Here is a 21837-nt window from a genome sequence, read left to right as displayed (position 1 = left end):
AAACAATCACTATACTGTTGTAAAAACATTGACCTTTCTTTATCTAGCACAGATAAATTTGATTCATCACAATCTGACACTTCACGTGCAAAAACCAAGTACGCAGAAAGATGCTTTTTCATTACAGAAGTAATAGCAGAAGCTGATACAGTGGGAATAGAGTCCCCTTTAAGCTTTACATCCAGAATGTGAGTCTTTCCCCTGCTCTGTACGTGGATCTTTTTGTTGTAGGCATCCATGATTCCCTGTACACGAAATAACCAAGGAATACCTAACAACACATCACATCCGTCCAGTGGTATGATGTAAAATTCTTAAGCATCTACATAGGACTGGATATGTAAGCGCAACTTTCCAATGATGGGTGTCACAGCCTCTATATGGCCAGGACATGCCAAACCTGCCTCTGTTGTATACCCCATCTCTTCAGGTCTGATTCCCAACTTTGAAGCCAATTCTGGGGAAATGAAGTTGGCTTTGGCACCTAGATCAAAGAAGATAAGCATTGTTTGATCCCTGACCTTTCCCCATGCTCTGCAAAGCTCACTTGCATCTGAATTTGGCTTGTCGCCCACCATATCTGGCACTAGACCAGCCATGGGCTTCTTTCCTTTCCTGTCCTCCTTGTCTTCAGAATGAGCTCGCCTTTTCTTTGTAGGACAATTGTAAGCAATGTGGCCAGGCTGCTCACAGATGAAGCATTTGTTCTCTGACCTCAGGACCTTCTTTTGCTCTTCCGACTTGCGAGGAAAACGTCTTTTCCATTTCTTTACTTGTCTCTTTTCTGATTCAGCCGAAGCTTTGCCTTTCCCTGCGTTGGCTGGCTCCTGAGTCCCTTTTGGAGCCTCATTGGGAACGTGCTTCTTCGCTGAATTTTTCTTGGCTAATCCTTCCTTGACGCCAGTATTGAATTCACAATCTTCTCCCTTGAGCAAACCATTGCCAGTGTTTACTACCTCGATGAGCTGCGTCAAAGTAGTGACTTTAGTCTTCGTATAGTACTTTCTCAATCCTTTGGGTAGGCCACAACAGTATTTTTCAATCTGTTTTGTCAATGGCACAAACCTATAGGACGTTACTGGAAGTAGAGCTTTCCAAAACTTCCGATTGTAGTCATCCATATTCTTGCAAGTGGCAGCATTAAGCCGGTGCCATTCTGTCATGACATCTGCTTCAAAGTCATCAGATAACCATGCTGCTACAAAAATCTGCTTGAAGTAAATCCATGTGGACAGAGCTTGCCCTTGAAGCAATAAAGTTGTCCACCATTTCCCTGCATTTCCTGTCAAGAAAGTGGCTGCCTTGCGGACCTTTGAAGCCTCTGTAAAGTTTCCCCCTGCATAGGCCTTGTCAAACTGCTGGAGGAATGAGAGAGCCTTCATCAAACCCTATAAAGGTCGTGAATGTCACACCTTTGCCACCTTCTTTGTACGGAGTTGGCCTCTCCAGCGGCGTTAAATTGTCATATGGAACTGACTGAAACATGGGAACACTGTTAGGGTTCATTTGTGTTCCCTGACCGCAATTAAGTTGACCTGGAAATGCCATATTTGGCTGCTGATTTGTAATTCCAGCCATACCAAAATTTGCCTGTGGCATCCCAAATTGGCCCTGAGTGCTTTGAAACCCTGATAGCATGCTCGTGACACCATACATGGCGTTAGGCATCATCGTTTGAGCACCCCCGAACACTATTCCTGGCGTGTAAAACTGATTTCCAGGTGCATGACCAGCCATGCTCTGGAATACCGATCCACCTCCAAAATAGCCAGGGTGTACTGAAGGTGGTGGGAAGACTTGTTGCATAGCCTGTAGGTTGCTTCCCTGCCCATTAGAACCAGCTATAGGCTACTGAAAAGTGGCTGGCTGAACTGGTACAGCTTGAAAGACTCGCATCTCAGCCACCTGTTCTTGCACTTTAGGCACAGGTTGTGGAGACTGCATGTTCTCCGTCAAGTGTACAGGTGTTTCCATTTGACTCTGCAGTATGAACCACCTGTGCTCGAGCCTTAACAGGCTTTTGAATATGATCCAGTGACCCAACTTGCTGAGACGGAACAGGAGGTTCCAAAAAGGCTAAAAACCTCAGGTTCTGCATTACTTGTGTGAACATAGCCACAGGAGTAGCCAACTGGGTCCTGAATATATCATCATCCGTTTGTGGTGGTCTTGATGACTCACCCACTTCATGTGTCTATTGACCCTGTGAAGAGGAAACCTCTTCAGTCACATCATCTGGTCTGTCAGCCATAATTGCAATTCCCTGTGTCTGGTCTATGATCCCCTGTGTCTTCAAGCCCAACCTAACCAAGGCTCACTTCTATGGGAAAAAGTGATTTAATCCCGTCGATGGAACCATGAAACCGGCCTGGTAGACTTTACTTCAAACCTTGATTTAGCTTTCACCCATTATTAGTTGTCTACTCTGCCTGTACTTTCAAGACACAACACGGAGGAAAGGGATACAGGCTGCTAGCATGCACCTGTATGAGAAGACCGACACCAGATTGGCCCCTAACTTGGGCGCCCCTTTCGGTATTTCTTTATTGTTTAACAGAGGGAATAAACGCTGTGGTTCCCTACAAGCTGCCCCGCACAAGCTTGGCTGAATTTCAACTGTTCCGGCCCGATTTCGGCAACATAACTGTACTAGGACACTCCACAGTCAGTATTCCCACGCATTGACTGACTTTCCCAACGCATACGGGCACTTTGCAAAACCTGGCGAGAATCTGCAGCACGCTGAATTCTCTGTTTTCAGCCCCGAAAATGCGGCAGATCACCTGTACTGCGGTCCCCTCGCGTCCCCGAACCTCCTAGGGGTATTAGGGACCGTTTAGGGCCAAAACCCTAAACCTGCAAAAATACACAGCAGGCTGTAATTTACTGTTTCGGGCTCTGTTTCGCGTGCCGGTCGCATCCGTAGCAAGTCCTCGAGCTCCCGCACCTGTAGGGCTACTTGCCCTTTGAATCGGACGAGATTTCTGGCGTGAAACCTCTTCGAATTCACCTGTACCTGCGGGGGATTAGCCGCTAGCTAATCCAGTACCTATGCAAGAGGCTCTTGCCTCGGCAATCGCGCATGAACCCACACAACTGTACATTGGTCAATTGAAAAGCCCACTAGAGGGGCATAACATACTGCCATAGGGGAGAGAGAGGGCAGTGCGTAGCGTGCAGGTCATCACTCCTGGCACCGCACTGTACATAGCAGGGAAAGCAAGCACTCCATAGCTCTTAACCTGTGACAAAATCTGAAAAAGAGCCTCTCCCAGCTTAAAATTCAGCACCACTTCTTGTTGCATGAGGAAAGTTCACCAGAAGGTGCCACTTGGCACATTTACAAGCATTTTCCCGTTTCGGGGTTGCCGCCTAAAAATCTCCCGATCGATTGCCCGGTTGACTTCACTGCAGAGTAATAAAAGGTTCCCCTTGTCATTCCGGAGGTAATGACACGAACACATTTTCATGTCCCAAAATAGCAGTTCCCTAAATTTTAGGAGATGCTGCCCTTGTATCTTTCTAGGTCATCCGACCCTCTTTGTACACTGCAGCCACACCCAGAACTGAAATGTAGCCTCTGTAACAAAGGATTCCAATTTGGCTAGTCAATGACCCCACTTGGCTAACCATAGTCCTTGTCCAACCCTAGTGCTCTCTTGCCCTCAGGCCTGGACTCCCTCTGAACACTTCCACACTAGCTATGCAATGCAGGGCAGTTAGATTTCCCGAGGGGTGTTTCCAAAAAGTGAAAGTAAATAAATAATAAGAAAGAAATCAACAAAAATGATAGATAGTAGTCACACGCTGGTGACAGAGAGTCTCTTTTCCCGAGTCTCTTGCATCTGTGCATGAACTTGAGAAAAGAGTCGCAACATTTCTTGCATTCTTGCTTTGTTCTCGCGAGCAAATTTTGCTTCTCTTTCGTTACGCTCACGCGCTATGGCTGCCATTCTGTCTTGGTACTTACGCTCTATGGCTACCATTATTTCGTCGCTTTCTAACTTCCTGTCCATCATCCTCTTGTCGATAGCCTCCATAGGAGTTAGTGCAATCCTTTGCATAGATGGGGAAGGGGGAGGGTCGAAAAAACGTCCTAGTGGGGAAAACTCTTCTTTGCCACTCCCATACTCACCACCTTCATGCGAAGTATCCATTCCGCTTCGGGTGATGACCATCCACTGAAGTCATGGGTTGTGAAGTTCACAAGGAACTTGGGTTCTTGTGGGTCTTGGGTTCTTGGGTTCTTGGGTTCTTGGGGATCTTGAGGTTCTTGAGGGTCTTGAGGTTCTTGGGGGCCTTGAGGATCTTGGGTTCTTCTTTAGCTTGCAATCTGTGTTAGAGAAGGATCTTCTCTTCACCCAAGTTCTACTCTTCCCTGCGGGTGCACCCTTGGCGGCCTTGCGCTCACACCAAGGTTGCTTTTTCCAACCTCACGTCGATTCGTTGGCCGCTAAGTGCATTGTCCGCTCTCAATGAGTAAAAAGAGAAACAAGGGGAGGCTGAACAAGCCCTTCTTTCTTTAGTTTCTTGTCACTCTTCAAAAACACGATTAGGAATCGACACGCCCAAGAGGACTTGGGTTACGTGCGACCTCAACAAGCAAAAAAAATCCTTGTGGTTCTTGTGGTTCTTGTGGTTCTTTCCTTGAGTGATACAGAACACTGCCAAATCTTTGATACCAATGTAAGGTGCAGCGGAAGTGAATGTTGAACTTTGCTCAAGATGAGTGCTCCGAACTGTGCTCAAGGGTTCCTTTTACTTACGGAAGGGAGAGCCTTCCGTTCCTTTAGTGAGAGAGTGCAATGGACACATTGCACAAACAAAGTGGTGAACACTGTGAAAGAAAGTGATGAGACTGAGAGATAGAGAGAGAAGAATACGACACCAGAATGTTGCCAAACCTTCCTCCGAAGGCCCCACTCTCTATGGCGAGAGCGGTCTACGATTGATTGCACAAATCTCTACAATGCTTTGGACTTGCCGGCGATGTCGACGACGATGAGGACGACGACGAGACGGACTGAAATCTGAAAATGCTAATGGCTGAAATCTGCAAATCTTTATCTGCTGAATTATGACTCCATCTCGTTGATGACGGCGATAACGACGATGTGACGACGACACGCTGAAAACACAGATGCTGAAATCTGCGTTTTCCGGGCTAAAACTGTAAACTGCGCTGGATCTGACCGTGCGGTGAGCATCTGCTTTGGGAAGGTGAGATCTGCGAGGTTCGGGGGTTCTATTGTGGAGTCTTGATGCTGAAAACTAAAAACGGTGGTCTTCTTGTTGGTTCTCTCGCGAAGATCTGCAAAAACGCTGAGGTGCTAGGCTGATGCAAAAACGCCAGGGCTGAAAATGAGTCTTGCTGTGGAAATTTGTTGTCTTGCTACTGACGGGTTGTCCTGCAAATGCAAAACGCTAAGGCTGATTTGTCTTCTGCTGTCGCCAGGATACTGCAGTGTAAAAACGCTGGCTTCTGCTGTGGATGAAAACGCTGGGTCTCTGCTTGGCAAAAACGCTAGGTTGGTCTTGGGGGGTTCTGCTGAGAAGGTGCCTGTTGAGCAAAGGTGCTCCTACTGCCTCTTCTGCCAGAAAGTGCTAGCGGTAGTTTGCTTATGTACTTGGCTTGCTACATTGCCCTACCCCGTTTCCAACAAAAGTCACTTAAAAATACTAAGTAAAAAATGTCAAAAATAGGAAAAATAGGTCTATGCACTATAAAAATGCTACTGATGGGTAATCTGATGATCATGCTATGTGCAACCAGAGGATATGCATCTACTCTAAGTGTCTGGACATGCACGGTCTGCGAACAGACTCACAAAAGTGCCAGATCACTTCCTAATCTAGGCTGACTGAACTGAACCCTTGCCATGAAGTAGCTTGTCCACATACACATAGGGTTAGATGTGTCATGTGACACTGCACAACGCCGATACTCCATCCTCTACAACTCACACTTAAGCAAAAGCCAGAGAATGAGCCCTTGGCTCATATTTAAAGGCCCTTGGCCTATGAAAAGCGGTTTACATGAAAAGCTATAAACTCAAAACCAGATGCCCAAAAACAGCCAGCGCAGAAGCGAAAATCTGTATAGCTTTGCTACGTCAACAGCCAGCGTAAAACGCGGAAATCCATACAATCTGCCACGTCAGCAATCAGTGTAAAATCCAGAAATCCGCAAAAGCTGCCATGTCAGCAATCAACGTCATTTCCGGAAATCCGTAAAAGCTTTGCCATGTCGTCAAGCAACTCGCAAATTAGCATGTGTGTGTGCATGTGCTAGTCCTGCTTTATTTTAATATCTTTAGTTTACTTGGGCCCCATCGGACAGGGTCCCATAAGTTGGTCTTCTTCCGCTTCTTCTTCTTCTGCTGCTGCTTCCGCTTCTTAGGGTTTAGGTCCCTCACTCGGGATCTGAAGGTTGGCTCTGTTCCTCAATGACTTGAAACGTCAATAGTTTGTGACATCCCCCCTTCTTGAAAGAAAGAATCGTCCGCGATTACAGCATATCTGCAAAACAACTCAAGTTACATCAAAATTTTCCAACGGTCATTTCGAGGGACTTGCTGAGAGACAATCAGTTTTCTCAATCCAGATTGGAGCTCTTGATATCCTGGGTCGTTGGCTTCCCAGAAAAATCTCATCCAATAAGGAGTCTCATTCCATATTGGAGCTCTTGATGTCCTGGGTCGTTGGCTTCCCAAAACAATCTCATTCAATTAGGACTATTCAGTGGTTGGCACATCACAATGGGTCTATCCCTGATTCCCTAGAGAGGTATTTGCTTTAGATTGCACAAATGTTGATACAATGGTCCTAGATGCTGATGGGATCTTGTCACAAACGAGAGCGCACACGAATATTCAACAAGCTGAAACTAAATAATCTTTCAACTCAAAAGAGATGAGGGAGAAGATTGACTATAAGGTGCAACGGAAGTGAATGTTGAACTTTGCTCAAGATGAGTGCTCCCTGTGTTCAAGGTTCCTTTTACTTATGGAAGGGAGAGCCTTCCGTTCTTTAATGAGAGAGTGCAAGTGATCACAAACAAAGTGGATAAACACTGTGAATGAAGGTGCTGAGACTGAGAGATAGATAGAGAAGAATACGACAGCAGAATGTTGTCAAACCCTCCTCCGAAGGCCCCACTCTCTATGGCGAGAGCGGTCTACTATTGATTGCACAAATCTCTACAATGCTTTGGACTTGCCGACGATGTCGACGATGATGAGGACGACGATAAGACGGGCTGAAATCTGAAAACGCTAAGGATTGAAATCTCCAAATCTTTATCTGCTGATTTCTGACTCTATGTCGGTGACGATGTCGATGGCGACGATGCCACGACGACGCGCTGAAAATGCAGATGCTGAAATCTGCGTTCTCCGGGCTGAATCTGCAAACTACGTTGGATCTGACCGTGCGGCGAGGATCTGCTGCGGGAAGGTGAGATCTGCAAGGTTCGGGGGTTCTACTACGATGTCTGACTGCTAAAAACTGAAAACGCTGGTCCTTCTTGAGTCCTTGTCGCGAAGATCTGCAAAAACGCTAGGTCTCTTGCAGATGTAAAAACGCTAGGCTGATTTGGGCTCTACTGCTACCGGGAATCTGCAAGTGCAAAAACGCTGGCTGATCTTGTCCAAAAACGCTATCTTGTTGCAGATGGTGCAAAACGCTAGGGTCCTGGTGGGGGTCCTGCTAAGAAGGTGTTGTTGAACAAAGGTGCTCCTGCTGCCTCTTCTGCCAGAATCTACTAGCGCTAGGTTTCTTATATACATCCTTACTGAATTTGCCCTACCTAGTTCCCAACAAAAGTCACTTAAAAATAATAAGTGAAAAATGTCAAAAAGAGGGAAAATAGGTCTATGCACTGTAAAAATGCTCCTGATGGGTTCTGATGGCAATCTGATGATCATGATGTGTACAACCAGAGGATATGCATCTACTCTAAGTGTCTGGGCATGCACGGTCTGCGAACAGACTCACAAAAGTGCTAGAACACTTCCTAATCTAGGTTGACTGAACTGAACCCAACCCTTGCCATAAAGTAGCTTGTCCACGTACACATAGGGTTAGATGTGCACGTGACATCGACACAGTAAAAATAATAAGTGAAAAATGTCAAAAAGAGGGAAAATAGGTCTATGCACTGTAAAAATGCTCCTGATGGGTTCTGATGGCAATCTGATGATCATGATGTGTACAACCAGAGGATATGCATCTACTCTAAGTGTCTGGGCATGCACGGTCTGCGAACAGACTCACAAAAGTGCTAGAACACTTCCTAATCTAGGCTGACTGAACTGAACCCAACCCTTGCCATAAAGTAGCTTGTCCACGTACACATAGGGTTAGATGTGCACGTGACATCGACACAGTATTTGGGACTAGAAGATGGGCTAGTCCCCCCCCTTATAGGGAATCTTTATTAGAGAGAATCTTTCTTACAAGCACAAGAATCGGAGAAAACCTCTCCGCTCTAATTCTCAGACTCGATGGTTGTTCCTTCCTGTGAGGAAAATCCAAGAGGCGAGCTCTCAACCTTTTTTCCGTTTGTACTCAGAGCCGAGACTCCACAGACTATTCCGGATTCCTTTCCTGTAATCCCTGAGCGTAGGTCGGGGCCTTCTTGCTTTTTCTCCGTGACGGAGTCCCTGCAAAAACACAAGCACAAAACAACTACTCATAGTGCGTATTCACAATTAGTACCTGTTCCTTTGAGTGCGGAAAAGCGATCTCCCTTTGCAAGATAGTCACAAGCATCTGTAGTTACTTGGCGGTGGAGACTCTTCTTCAATTCAGCCCTAGCTGTAGTTGTTCCCAGATAGAGAACTCTGGCTGTTTTTAATGCTCTTGGGGGCTGGCAATAATAGAGGAAAGAGGTGCCTTGGCATGCACACTAGCCAGAATAGCCTAGAGAGAGAAGATTTGCCTACGGCAGCTTCTAGCGAGAGGAGGGCGAGAGAGCGCTGCTGTTTTTCAGCTGTACGGACAGAAATTTGCTCTTATTTTGAATTACACATTCCTTTAATTTTAAGAGGCCTACCCACTTATTCAATGGGCAGCTGGCCACTCGTTAAAAAATGTCAACCTGTAAAAAAAACTCAATAAAACTTGGTGAGCTGAAAACTGATGCCCCACAACACTTTCCAAGCATCCCCGGCTGCAATTCTCAAGCATAAACGCAATGCAAACACAGATTCCTCGCGGGAAAGCATTCGCTCTTCCCGGAAAATACTTAAAAATATTCCTCCCGCTTTCTAGAAAAAGCTTCTCAGAACCCAGCTTTATTCTTGTACTTGCGACTTTACGCGTATTTCTTTTTCTAGGTTAGGTTTCCTACCAAACCAACAGAATATTCCCTTTCCGGTGCTCCCGTCACCCATCACGTGACGCATCAAAAATATCCGTTTCCCAGTCTCCTACCCAACTAGCGGTACAACACCTTCACGATGTTTAATGTCATCCATCATATGACACATCACGGTTGTCCGTTCTTGATGGCTTTTAATAATTCCGGTAGATCTACAGTTCCTAACCTTACGGTTCAAGTGCACACATTTAAATATTTTAATTTCAATAAAAAGAAATTACTCAAAAAAATAAGAAAAAAGTCCATTTAGCAACATCCCTCTGGCTTCTAAACAGTTGTCCTCAACTGTAGTGCTTGTACATATCCTTCCAGAATCGGGATAAGATGCTAATTCCTGCTTGGACATCCACTAAGCATCTAGAGTAGAATAATTCTTAAACTTTACCAAACACTTCCGTGTAATCTTCTCAGGACTTAAGTGGCCGCTCCTGATGATGAATAATCAGCTCCGGTTGGAGTATTTCCTCTGTTTCCTAAACCTCAAGAGGTTCCTTAGCAATAGATTGTCTTGGAGGCGATCTCACATATGGCCAGAGTAAACTAACTTGGAAAGCATTGTGAATCTTCCAATTAGATCGTAAGTCTAATCGGAACTTCACATCATTCACTAGGTCAATTATCTTAAGCAGCCCATAATAACGATTGGAAAGTTTTACCGCTTTCCCTTTATGAGTCGCTTGTTTTTTTAGTCTTGCCTTCTCAAACGTGAGTAAGACCAATTGATCGATTGTTAAGTCTAGATTTTCTTTTGTGCTTGTCCGCAGCTTTCTTATGTTTTTCCTAAGAGTGCAAACTTTCTCTCGTAACTTGTTCGTAGGCCGTGTCCAAATCTCGGACAAACTCATCCGCTGCAAAAATATTATCCTTAGTGACAAGGATCGGTGGAAGCAATTGCTTGGTGGTGGTAGAAAGAACCACCCCGAATGGAATACGGATATTCATTCTCTCCGTTCTGTAACTTACTCCAAATGAAGGAGAAGTCTTGGTCATTTGGATACAAATTTGGAATTGATTCCCGTTCTTCGTGATATGCAAAAGTAACTGCATTCACCCTAGGCCGTCTGCGTCTGCAGCCACCTTATTCCCAGCCATATGAAGCATTTGGCAGCGAAACATGGACAAAACGTCACAAACAGCTCTGATACAAATGTCACAAACAGGAGCGCACACGAATAATCAACAAGCTGAAAATAAATAATCTTTCAACTCAAAAGAGATAAGGGAGAAGATCGACACAGTAGTTGGGACCAAAAGATGGGCTAGTCCCCCCCCCCCCCATAGAAGATCTTATTAGAGAGAATCGTTTTTACAAGCACAAGAGCCGGAGAAAACCCCTCCGTTTTAATTCTCAAACTCGACGGTCGTTCCTTCCCGTGAGAGAAATCCAAGACGCAACTCTCAATCCTTTTTCCGTCTGTACTCAAAGTCGAGACTCCGCAGAGTATTCCGGATTCCTTTCCCAGAATCCCTGAGCGTAGGCCGGGGCCTTCTTGCTCTTTCTTCGTGACAGAGTCCTTGCAAAAACACAAGCACAAAACAACTACTCGTAGTGCGTATTCACAATTAGTACCTGTTGCTCGGAGTGCGGAAAAGCGATCTCCCTTCGGAGGATAGTCACGAGCACCTACAATTTCTGGGCGGTGAAGACTCTTCTTCAATTCAGCGATGGCTGTAGTTGTTCCCAGATAGAGAACGTTGGCTGTTTTTATGTGTGGTTACAGGCTATTCTCTCAAGGAAGGCTATTTGATGCAGAAAAATTTGTTGTTTGTTACACAAGGATTGCGGAATAAGGTTCTGACAGAATGCCATTGTGCCCCTTTTTTGGACCATCGCGGCATAGAAACCACCTTGAAGGGTGTGGAACGGTTCTTCTATTGGCCAAGGCTTGAAAAAAATGAGGACAAGTTTGTTCGCAATTGTTTAGTATGCCAGAAGGTCAAGTTTGAGAGGCATAAGGCACCAGGTATTCTGCAACCTTCACCTATCCCTAGCCGACCATGGGAAAGTATAGCAATGGATTTCACTTTAAGACTCACAGTGGGCACGAGGGCATTTGGAATGCCGGAAGGTCAACTTTGACAGGCATAAGGCTGGTCTTCTGCAACCTTCACCTATCCCTACCCGACCATGGGAAAGTATAGCAATGGATTTCATTTTAAGACTCACAGTGGGCAAGATGACATTTGGAGAGTCATCGACAAATTAAGCAAACAAGCTCACTTTGTTCTGACCAAGAAGACAGTTAAGCCTGATCATTTGGCTAAACTGTTTTTCTCGCAGATTTTTCGACTACATGGTATGCTTGAGTCCATGGTTTCAGATAGAGATCCCCGTTTTGCCAGTTTGTTTTGGAGGGCAATCTGCGAGAATATTGGTACACATCTACAATCTTCTTCCTCTTTCCACCCACAGACAGATGGGCAATCGGAGATAGCAAATTCAGTGGGAGAAGTATTTGTCTTTGGTAGAGTTTGCCTATAACTACACAATACATACGTCTACAAGGAAGGCGTCATTTGAGATTATCGAGGGTGCTAAGAAGGTTCCACCTATTCTAAGCACCAAGGATAATATTTTTGAAGCAAATCAGTATGTTCAGGATCTGGACACTGCTTTTGCGAAGGTGCGCGAGGCTCTCGAGAAGTCTCAAGCACAGCTGAAGACAGCCGACAAGCATCGACGTGACGCAGTTGAAGGAAAATGATTGGGTGCTTTTGATGTGAGAGGAATGAAGGGCTGAAAATGCAGATCTTGATGATTCCGATGATGCACAGCAATGGGAGCACTCCATGCCAGCAAGGGAATGGCCAAGGAGAGGCTCGATGGGCTGTCGAAGTACCAAACCGCAATGAGAAAGCTGCAAACACAAATCCAAGACGTTTTCCGACGATGGAAAGGGCTGAAATCTGAAAACGTTGAGGCTGATATGCTAGTTCTGCAAGCGCTAGGGCTGATCTGGCGAGTAGAAGCAAAAATGTTGTGGCTGAATACCCTTGCAAATGGCAGGGATATGCAAACGTCAATGTCCACGAAGGTTACCGGCCAACCTAGGTGGCCAATCCTTCTTGTGGGATTGCGGATGGCCACCAAGGGGTAGATCTAGGCTGATTTGCACACCGATGTGAGAGGAATGAAGGGCTAAAAATGTAAATCTCGATGATGCCGAAGAACTCGATGCCAGCGAGGGAATGGCCGGGGAGAGACTCGATGGACTGCCGAAGCACCGGACCACAACGGGAAACCTGCAAACGCAAATCCAAGACGTTTTCCGTGGAAAGGGCTGAAATCTGAAAACATTGAGGCTGATCTGCTGGATCTGCAGGTGCTAGGGCTGATCTGGCGAGTAGAAGCAAAAACGTTGTGGCTGAATGCCCTCGCAAAAAACACCAAGGCTGCTATGCTGAAAACGCTCCAGTGAGTGAAATCGCTAGGTCCTTGGCTCCTGAGTCCCTTTATAGGACAAATTTACTAGTTATAAGCTCCTCTAGGTTGAGGGAGGGCAAAACTGGAAGACAAAGTTAAAAAATAAATCATAAAAATGATTTATTAATAAACTTCACTTCCGCTAAGTTTTTGGGTGAAACTGTAACAGGCTTGAACACTCCGAGCGTGAAATCAATAGCAACACACGAACCGAAACTTCAAAATTGTTGAACTTTGTGAGAGAGAGAGAGAGAGAGAGAGAGAGTCGACACGGTCCGACGGAGTTCCGTGCCCAGAGGTATTGGCCTCAAAGTCTGGCGCCCCTTTCGGTATTACTTTGTCATTAATCATTGCAAAGTACAACTCCCGAGGAACCTCTGCTCTCGGACTCTGCATCCAGATGCTCTGCAAAGTGAGGCCCCAAGGGTTCAATTTATTCTTACAAGGGATGCCCCAAAAGCTGTAAACTCAAAAGCAATTTGTCCCAATGTATCTGGTCCCAAAAACTGCCAAAAAGCAGCCAGCGCAAATTATGGAATTCCGTACAGCCTACCACGTTAGCTGATGTCAGCGCAAAACGCAAAAATCCATATTGTCCTCCACGTCAGCATGCCCACGCAAATTTCGGGTGGTTCCGTACGGTTCTGCCACGTCATCAATTGGCTCGAGACTTGGGTGATTGTACAATAAAATCCAAAAAATTTACATCGACATCCCTGCCCAACACGAGCCATGGATACCATAAGGATCCACAAACCAAATAGTAGACCCATCGTAGAACAACCAATATACCCTAACCATTATATATATTGGCTAATAGGGGAGCCACCCCATGAAGATCGAAAGAACCATACACCTAGAGAGCACCAAAGAAGAGACAGAATTGGTTCATCAAACATGATATCTAGATCTAGAAGATCCAAATGGATAAGCCTCTATGAGAAATGGGCTTTAATTGACATGTGGGAGGTAGGTCCATGGAGCAACACGCCTGGATCGCCCTCGATTACCCCTGTAAAACAGATAGAGGCCATAAACCAGTTCAATAGACACTGACTCTTAAGTACCGACGCACTAGACAAACACAAACTCTTGCACAAAGACGACTCAATCAATGCACATTCACATCATATCAATCATATTAAAATTGATTCCAAATTTAAGACCATGATTCCTTGCAACATATTTAGCAATTGCATCGAGATCCATCCCAGACCTCAATGATGGCGGATTAACTAATTCTTCTTGCAATCATGTATATACATTCCATTCTGATCTAGGACCATGATTCCTAGCAACATATTTAGCAATCGCATCTAGATCCACATAGGACCTCACTGATGTCGAATTAACTAATCCTTATGGTGATCATGTCCATAGACTCTCGAGATGAAATGCTGCAGTCATTCGTATTTCAAACCTACACTCAAACGCAATCACATGAGTGAGCACAAAAACCAGATTCATTTCCGGTAATTCCCATGTCAAGTACTTCTTTTATAAAGTCATCTAGCAGAATTTTGTCAACCCATCAGTATCCCTGAAATCCAAAGGAAAATCAGTGACTTTATTCCATCCAGGTAATCTGTGACAAAGGAGCGGAGTGACTCCCCTCTTGTGCACTCCCATCTACCAGATTTAACCATGTTGATCCACTGGATCTCTCGGAATAGTCGAAGCTAAACCGAAAATCTCAAGGTAAAGTTCCAAATCTGAGGAGTATCAATAGGAAGTATTTTGGATCAAGCCAAGCTCGTTGTTGCTGCCTTCGCACCCTCCCCTGCGCACGCACTTGCACCCCCTCTCTCTCGCCATCGCTCTCTTCCCCCCCTCCCCCCCACCACCAAACCCTCCTTCGCGCTGCCCTGGCCTACACAACCCGCTGCCTGCCAGCGCGCAGCCAGTCCACAGTCGTCCGCCCCAATCCCTTGCGCCTCAGTCCGCCTGCCCCTGCCTCGCGTTCCTGCCTGCATCCACCCCCGCGCCCACATCCCATTTCTTAGCTCGTAGGAGTCTGTCTTTGCAGTCTTCTGGGAGTTTCGCGTCACTTTCGTCTTCCTCCACTCAGCAGCAGACACAGAATGGCGGCTTCTGCTCCACCTCAGAGGGACTCCACTGAAGCCCCCTCGCCCGACACCGCGGAGCCGGCCCTTCGACTTGCTCTTTCGTCAGAAGAGCAAGTGAGCTTGATGACCGAAGTGGAGCGCTTGCAAGCCACTTCGGTTATCTGTAAGATCATTGGCACTCGGCCTAGGTTCGGGATTTACTTGCAGGCCCGTCTTCTCTCCGATGTGGGTAAGATCACCAATGTCCAGATCCTCGGGAGAGGGTACTACCAGGTAGAGTTCGAGTCTGCAGATATGACAGCCAAGGTGATTTCGATGAGCCCAATCGGCATCTAAGCAGCTCGAGCTTACTTCCGACATTGACATCATGGTTTTGACCCTACTACAGATGTGCTTGAGGAGGAGGCAAACTTGCCGATTTCGGTCTATTTCCCAGGCTTGAGGCGAGAGTACCTTCCCCTCCTCCCCAGGATTGGTTCCATGTTTGGGACAGTTCTAGAGTCTCGACGCACTGCAACTTCAATTGTGGCCAAGGCCGCAGGTTTACCTACTGCGCGGATTCTTGTTCATGACACACTCCCTCTCCAAGGTGGTATTGCCCCCTCGGTGAGTGGGGGATAGATCAGACAAAGTGTGGAGTATTCGGAACTCCCGAACCAGTGTTTCATTTGCAGGCAGATGGGCCATTTGGCAAAGGCTTGTCCTCGCAGGAGACCTCGATCCACAACGCATGCGCGGCCTCCCAAGGCTGAGCATGCCAAGCAGCCAAATACACAGGACGCACAGGTTGATACCTCGACAGAGACCAGTGATCAGACAGCTGACGGTTGGCAGCAGGTGCCTGGCTGCCGTCGACAGGGACGGGCTCGCCCCACTGCTCCCCCTGGTGACCGACCTTCTGCAACTCAGCAGCACTGGGTTCCGACTGGGAACCGTTTTGACCCCCTTCAGCACGACCAGCCTAAGGAGGCCCTGTCCACTTCAGTTCCTCCACCACCGCCTCCTCCTCCCTCAGACACTGCCGCTCCGCCTCCCTCGCCTCCTCCCCCCCCCCCCACCTCCACCTTCGCCTACCGCCCCTCCTCTTTCCTCGATGGGGCCCACAGCCGCATCTCTTGACCCCTCCTCCACTCCTCAAACACAGGGTACTGGACTCGCTTCTGCCGCCGCGAGGCGTTCTCTTGGTAGTGCTTTCGCTACAAGCTGTGTGGCTCAAGAGGGACAGCCCCACCTGAGGCCACCTTTCTTGGTGCAGACTTCTCCCTTTGCAGCAGTCCCTAGAGGTTTGACTGGTTTCGACATTCGCAGATGCCGGGACTTCTTTGACTACAGCTTCACTCGGTTTCTGGGTGACTCTTCTTCTGACCTGGAGGAGGCTAGCTTTCAAGTCCACATCCTCTTTCTTGCAGCTACAGGCATCGAGGCCCTAGACACAACGGTGGGTTTCTCCTTTCCGCTATGTGGTAGGGATCTCACAGAGTGGACCCAGCATACAGTCCTTGATTGGCTCCAGAATCAGGCTACTGAGTTCTCACACCACATAGAGGACTTAGCGGTGACAGATATGGTGCAGACACTTTGGCCTCTTGCCAAGTTCAGCCTGACACCTCCGGATGTAGCGGGTTGCAGGCACAATGTGGTGCATTTGTTTGCTGACACTCAGTGCCCTCCTTGTTATGTATTTGTGCATGAGGATTCTTGGACAAAGGATGTAGCCCTTCGGGCTGCATGCTCGGCTTGGGCCTAGGCGAGACAGTCACTTCTTTCGCGCTTGTCTAGAGGTCGTTCGGATGCGGATTACTCCCCATCCAAACCGGCTTCAAAGATAGCGAGGTTGGCTGCTGCGGCAGCATCTGTTTTCTCTCACTGACTCCATGAGGATCATCTCATGGAATGTGCGGGGATTAGGAGGGCTCCAGTTTCAGCGTCAAAGGGCTCGGCTGCGTTAGAAGCTGCAGAGATGCCTTGTGGGTGGTGAGATTGACATTCTTATGCTACAGGAGCATCACCTTTGAGAGAGCCGCATTCGGCGATGCGGTCAGATTTTGCGTGGTCGCTATGAGACGTTTTGGTCAGCTGCATTTGGACCTGGAAGCATCCAAGGTGGGGTATGTATGACTATTGCGGACTCCTTGCAGTAGGCCATTGTGGCCAAGGGATTATTGTGCCAAGCAGGGCTCAATAGATTACTATGCAGGTTCAGGGTTGCCTCATGGGCTTCCTGAATATCTACGCGCCCAATGTGGCGAGCGCACATGCAGAGTTTTGGGCTCACATAGTAGAGTCTCTACCGCAGGCAGAACAATGGTGCATTGGGGGAGACTTCAACATGCTTTGTGAGGCCACCTAACAGCTTGGCCTTCTCTCGTTTGGACCGTAGAGTGGGAGGAGTGAATCTATCTTAGATTGATCGCTTCTACACTAATGACCACTTCTGAGACTTGGGTGGGACTGTTGGCATTCTGGCTAGGACTTCCTTTTCGAACCATGCACCAGTGATCCTCACAGTGATTGATAGGCAGAGGAGGCGAAGCACGATGCTACGCATCCCTGAGAGGGTCTTGCTGGACTCTGCGCTCAGAGAGCGGGTAGGGACAGAGAGCTTAGATATGCAAGATTCTCCTCCTCACAGAGTGGCCTCAGGACTTGCTCAGCCTATTCGACTCTTTCTTCAAGAGTCTTCGGCTCGCCTGGCTGCAGCGAAAGAGGAGTAGCGTCTCCGACGGGATGTTGCTTCCTTCCAAAGGATGCAAGAGCAGCATCCAAACAGTCCTTGGTTGGAGGAGCAGTTGCAGCAGGCTCGCAAGGAGCTTGTCAACACAGAGGAGAGGCACCATGAGTTTGCTTTCCATCGACAGGCATCTCAGTGGACCCAAGTGGGTGACAGAGTGACAAACGCTTTCTTTGAGGCAGTGGGACCCCGGCATACGCATGCCAAGGTCAGTCAGTTGAGGAGGCCCGACAGGTCAGTTGCTTTAGAGCCAAAGGACATGCGTGCAGTTGCTACTGACTTCTATCGTGATCTACTGTCTGCAGAGCCTCAGTCAGAGCGTAAGGATGCATGCAGAGAGCAAGTGTGGGCACAAATGCCTTGTCTTGTGACTGAGGAGATGCGCTAGAGGCTTGAGCTACCTCTTCACCTAGAGGAGCTGTCACAAACTGGTGACGTGGCTGCCCATCCATGGTACACACACACCTGCTAGGGCTGGCTGAAATGCTGACATGGCAATAGACCCTCGGTGTGACACGTGGCAGGCTGACGTGGCCTCAGTACGGACCTCCGCAAAATCCGGAATGCTGACGTGGCATGGGCTGTACGCAATTCCGCGTTTTACGCAGCTGTACAACTGATTTTTGGCTGCGCAATGCAAGGCTGAAAATTTATGCAAATTATGGGGCAGCTTTTGGGAACAAGTTGCTTTATTTTCAGCTTTTGGGGCTCTGCTTTTGGCGTCCCTTATAACTCTTTTTAAGTGTTGTTGGGCTCCCACTTCTTAGAGCATCTGGATGCAGAGTCTGAGAGTGAGACCCAACCACTCTGTGTACTTTGTGCAACAGATTAATACAAAAAGAAATACCGAAAGGGGCGCCAGTCTTTGGGGCCAATATCTCTAGGCACGGAACTCCGCCGGGCCGTGTCAAATCAATTGTGAACTGTGAACTGTTTTGTAGTGAATTCCTGTCGTCTCGCGGTAGAATCTTGACTTGGAGTGTCTGAGTCTATTACAGTGGTATCAAAGCGCGGCCGATTTCTCTTCTGCAAGGAAATCCGATCCTTTTTACGCGGCACTTATGGATTCAGACAGAGATCAATCGACTTTCTCTGCATCCGAAGATGCGGGAAGAGATCACAAAGAAGATTCACGCGAGTATGGCCCACCTCGGCCTACTCAGGCGGAGCTTGCAGAGATGGAGCATCGACGATTGATTGACGATGCAACAAAGATAATGCTAAATTTTGCGAAGGACCCTTCGACGAGGTGCACTCACAGTGGCGGCAAACCACAGAACCACCCTCAAACCGGCACTCAAGAAACCTCCTACTCCAATGATGTTTACAGAGCAAGAATTAGAAGAGGTGGTTGATACATGGATTTCTCAGCTTTTTGATACGTAGAACAAAGCCAAAAAGCACGACAAAAAGCAGAAGAAAGGCACTGACTTCCCGGGTTATTTGGGTCGTCAGTCTACATTTGCCTCGGCAAGAAAGCAGAACAAGCATGTGCGATTTGAAGGAGTACCCAGTCCTTCTTCTTCTGATAGTTCTTCTAGCTCCTCTGACTCGAGCGAAGAAGACAGAAAAGGAAAAAAGCGAAGCAAAAAGCAAAGCTTCGGAAAGGGCAAGAAAAAGGCAAAGAAATCTAAATCTTGCCCAGATGTTGACAGTTCTACAGAGGACTCGTCTTCAGATAGTTCAGACTCTGACGATGACAGCTTTTATGCAAAGAAGAAGAATTTCTATAAAGCCAACCGGTATGACTTTTTGGAGGATAAAAGCAAGAAAGTCCGAGAGTTTAAAGAAGGTGGACAGTCAATTAAATTTGACACGTTTTCTAGATATCGAGATGCTTGGAAGGCTTTGGCCTTCATACAGCAGTTTGACATAGCTTTCTCTAGAGAGCGTTACTTAGAGCACTCCAAGATTCGGAGGGCTACCTCTTACTTCAAAAGAAATGCTCGAACTTGGTGGTCCACACTTCTATTGAACAAGACAGCGCTAGTTAAATGGCTTAAATTTATAAGGCTTTTTATTTCTTCTTGGTTGACTTGGGTGTACGAACGCGACATACGAACTGCTTGGAACCATCTTCGAATGACCAAGAAGGATACATTGGCCGCATACTGCGAGAGATTCTGGAGCTCTTTTCTACGAGCCTCTTTATTTAAGAAGATCTCGTTTAAAGAACAGATTGAGCGGTTTACCTTGGGACTTCCTACAGAGATCCGAGATCACTGCTTAGAGCAAAAGTCAGATTCCATTCAGGAACTGATGAGTCATGCGAAACGGGGTTTTGCCATTCATTCAGGCAGTTTGACCTACCCCACAAATGAAATCATAATGCAAAGGACCGAACACACTTCAAACAACGAAAGTAGAAAGAGGAAGAGTAACCTAGAAAAGAAAGAAAAGGATGCACGACCCAAGCTCACTCTTTGAGAAAGAGCTCTCTACATCAAAGAGGGGAAGTGCTTTGGATGCAAGGAAACGGGGCATATCTCCGTAAAGTGCCCTAAAAAGGCACCGAAAGACCAGAACGACGAGGATGAAGACAGGCCTGAGGGTTTGAAACTGAGGAACGTGGACGAAAAGGCAAGATGAAAGCAAGACTGGTTCCGGATTGCATGGGTGCTGACCCAAGCACAATTGACGAGAGTACAGAACTTTGTCGAGCATGGGGCAAAGTGAAAGATCAAGAAGCCCTGATCTTCTTTGACGGAGGAGCCAAGACCAACTTCATTTCACCTAAATTGGCGGCGCGGCTCGAGATCACACCCGATCGAATGGAACCATCGAGATCACCTCCGATCGGATGGAACCACTAGCAGAGGCAGTTCTAGCGGCACTCGGCAGGGACGTAGCCATTACACCCGTCATTGGCAAACTTCAGTTGCATTGTCGGGGGTATTTGGGGCATGAGGACTTCTACATAATGTCCTTGGAAGGTTGTGATGTCCTCTTGGGAATTCCCTGGTACCATAAGAACAACGTCGTGGTCGACTATCGAGCAAGAAAAGCGACTTTGACTACAGAGAAGGGTCGAACCATTGTACTTGATGTAAAACTTAAAGGCAAGTCTGCCCCTATTGTATCGGCTTTGGCCGTTTCAAAATTAATGAAATCCAATCTTTTTGTTTACTCGATCTTTTTGAGAGAGTTGAATGATGAGAATAGGACAAATATGTATGAACTTGATAAAGAACGCCAAGATTTTCTCCACACTCATGCCGATTGCTTTTCGGAGGGCCTGCCAAGCGAATTACCACCCACTCGTTCTGAGGATCATACCATTGATCTGATACCTGGAAGCACACCACCGAACCGGCCACCTTATCGTGTGAGCCGAGCCCAGAACGAAGAGATTGAACCAAGTGAAAGACCTCTTGGAAAAGGGTCTTGTCCAGCCTAGTACTTCACCGTACTGCTCTCCAGTGTTGTTAGTTTTGAAGAAAGACGCATCTTGGAGAATGTGCATCGATTATAGAGCTCTCAACAAAATCACCATCAAGAACAGATTTCCAATTCCTAGGATCGATGATATTCTTGATTGACTACAGGGAGCCTCGTGTTTTAGCACGATCGATTTGAAGAGCAGATAATGTCAGATCCGAATCGCGCCGGGAGATGTCTACAAGACCGCTTTTCGGACGACTTTTGGGTAATTTGAGTTTTTGGTGATGCCTTTTGGCCTAACCAATGCTCCTGCGACATTTAACCGAATGATGGACAGGATTTTTCGAGAGTACAGACTATTTGTTGGCACTTTCTTTGACGACATCATTGTTTTCTCCAAGGATGAGGCTGAACATAGAGAACATCTCCTACAGGTCTTTCAGGCATTACAAGATCACAAGTTGGTGATTAATGCGAAAAAAAGTGAATTTTTCCTACCCTAGATACACTTTTTGGGACATATTGTCTCAACAGCAAGAGTGCAGATGGACTCGGCCAAGATAGAGACTATCCGTCATTGGCCCAATTTGAAGAATGTCCATGAAGTTAGAAGCTTCTTGGGCTTGTGTTCGTACTCCAGGCGGTTCATTAGAAAGTTTGCAGAGGTTCCTTCCCCTTTGCATAGGCTGACGCAGAAAGAGTCCCTTTCTCATGGGGCCCACAGAGGTGACTACCTTCCAGACATTGAAAGAGAAATTGACTACAGGACCAGTTTTGACTTTGTCGGATTTGCAGAAGTCATTTGAAGTATATTGTGATGCTTGTGGTCGTAGTCTGGGTGCACTCTTAATGC

The 21837-nt window shown here is 47.0% G+C and overlaps 1 protein-coding gene and 1 pseudogene across 2 annotated transcripts in view; one reads left to right on the top strand and one right to left on the bottom strand.

Annotated features, from left to right (window-relative positions):
- LOC147453548 (uncharacterized) overlaps window positions 1-12087 on the top strand; it is a 37359-nt pseudogene extending 25272 nt beyond the window's left edge.
- LOC147453547 (uncharacterized protein At4g06598-like) overlaps window positions 1-21837 on the bottom strand; it is a 93154-nt gene that overhangs the window by 60596 nt on the left and 10721 nt on the right. The gene's annotated exons all lie outside the window — the stretch shown is intronic.

The sequence above is a fragment of the Adiantum capillus-veneris genome, chromosome 7 (assembly GCF_014529385.1).
Source record: "Adiantum capillus-veneris isolate H3 chromosome 7, ASM1452938v2, whole genome shotgun sequence".
In the NCBI taxonomy this organism is placed as follows: Eukaryota; Viridiplantae; Streptophyta; class Polypodiopsida; order Polypodiales; family Pteridaceae; genus Adiantum; species Adiantum capillus-veneris.
This window is presented reverse-complemented; position numbering and strand designations above follow the sequence as displayed.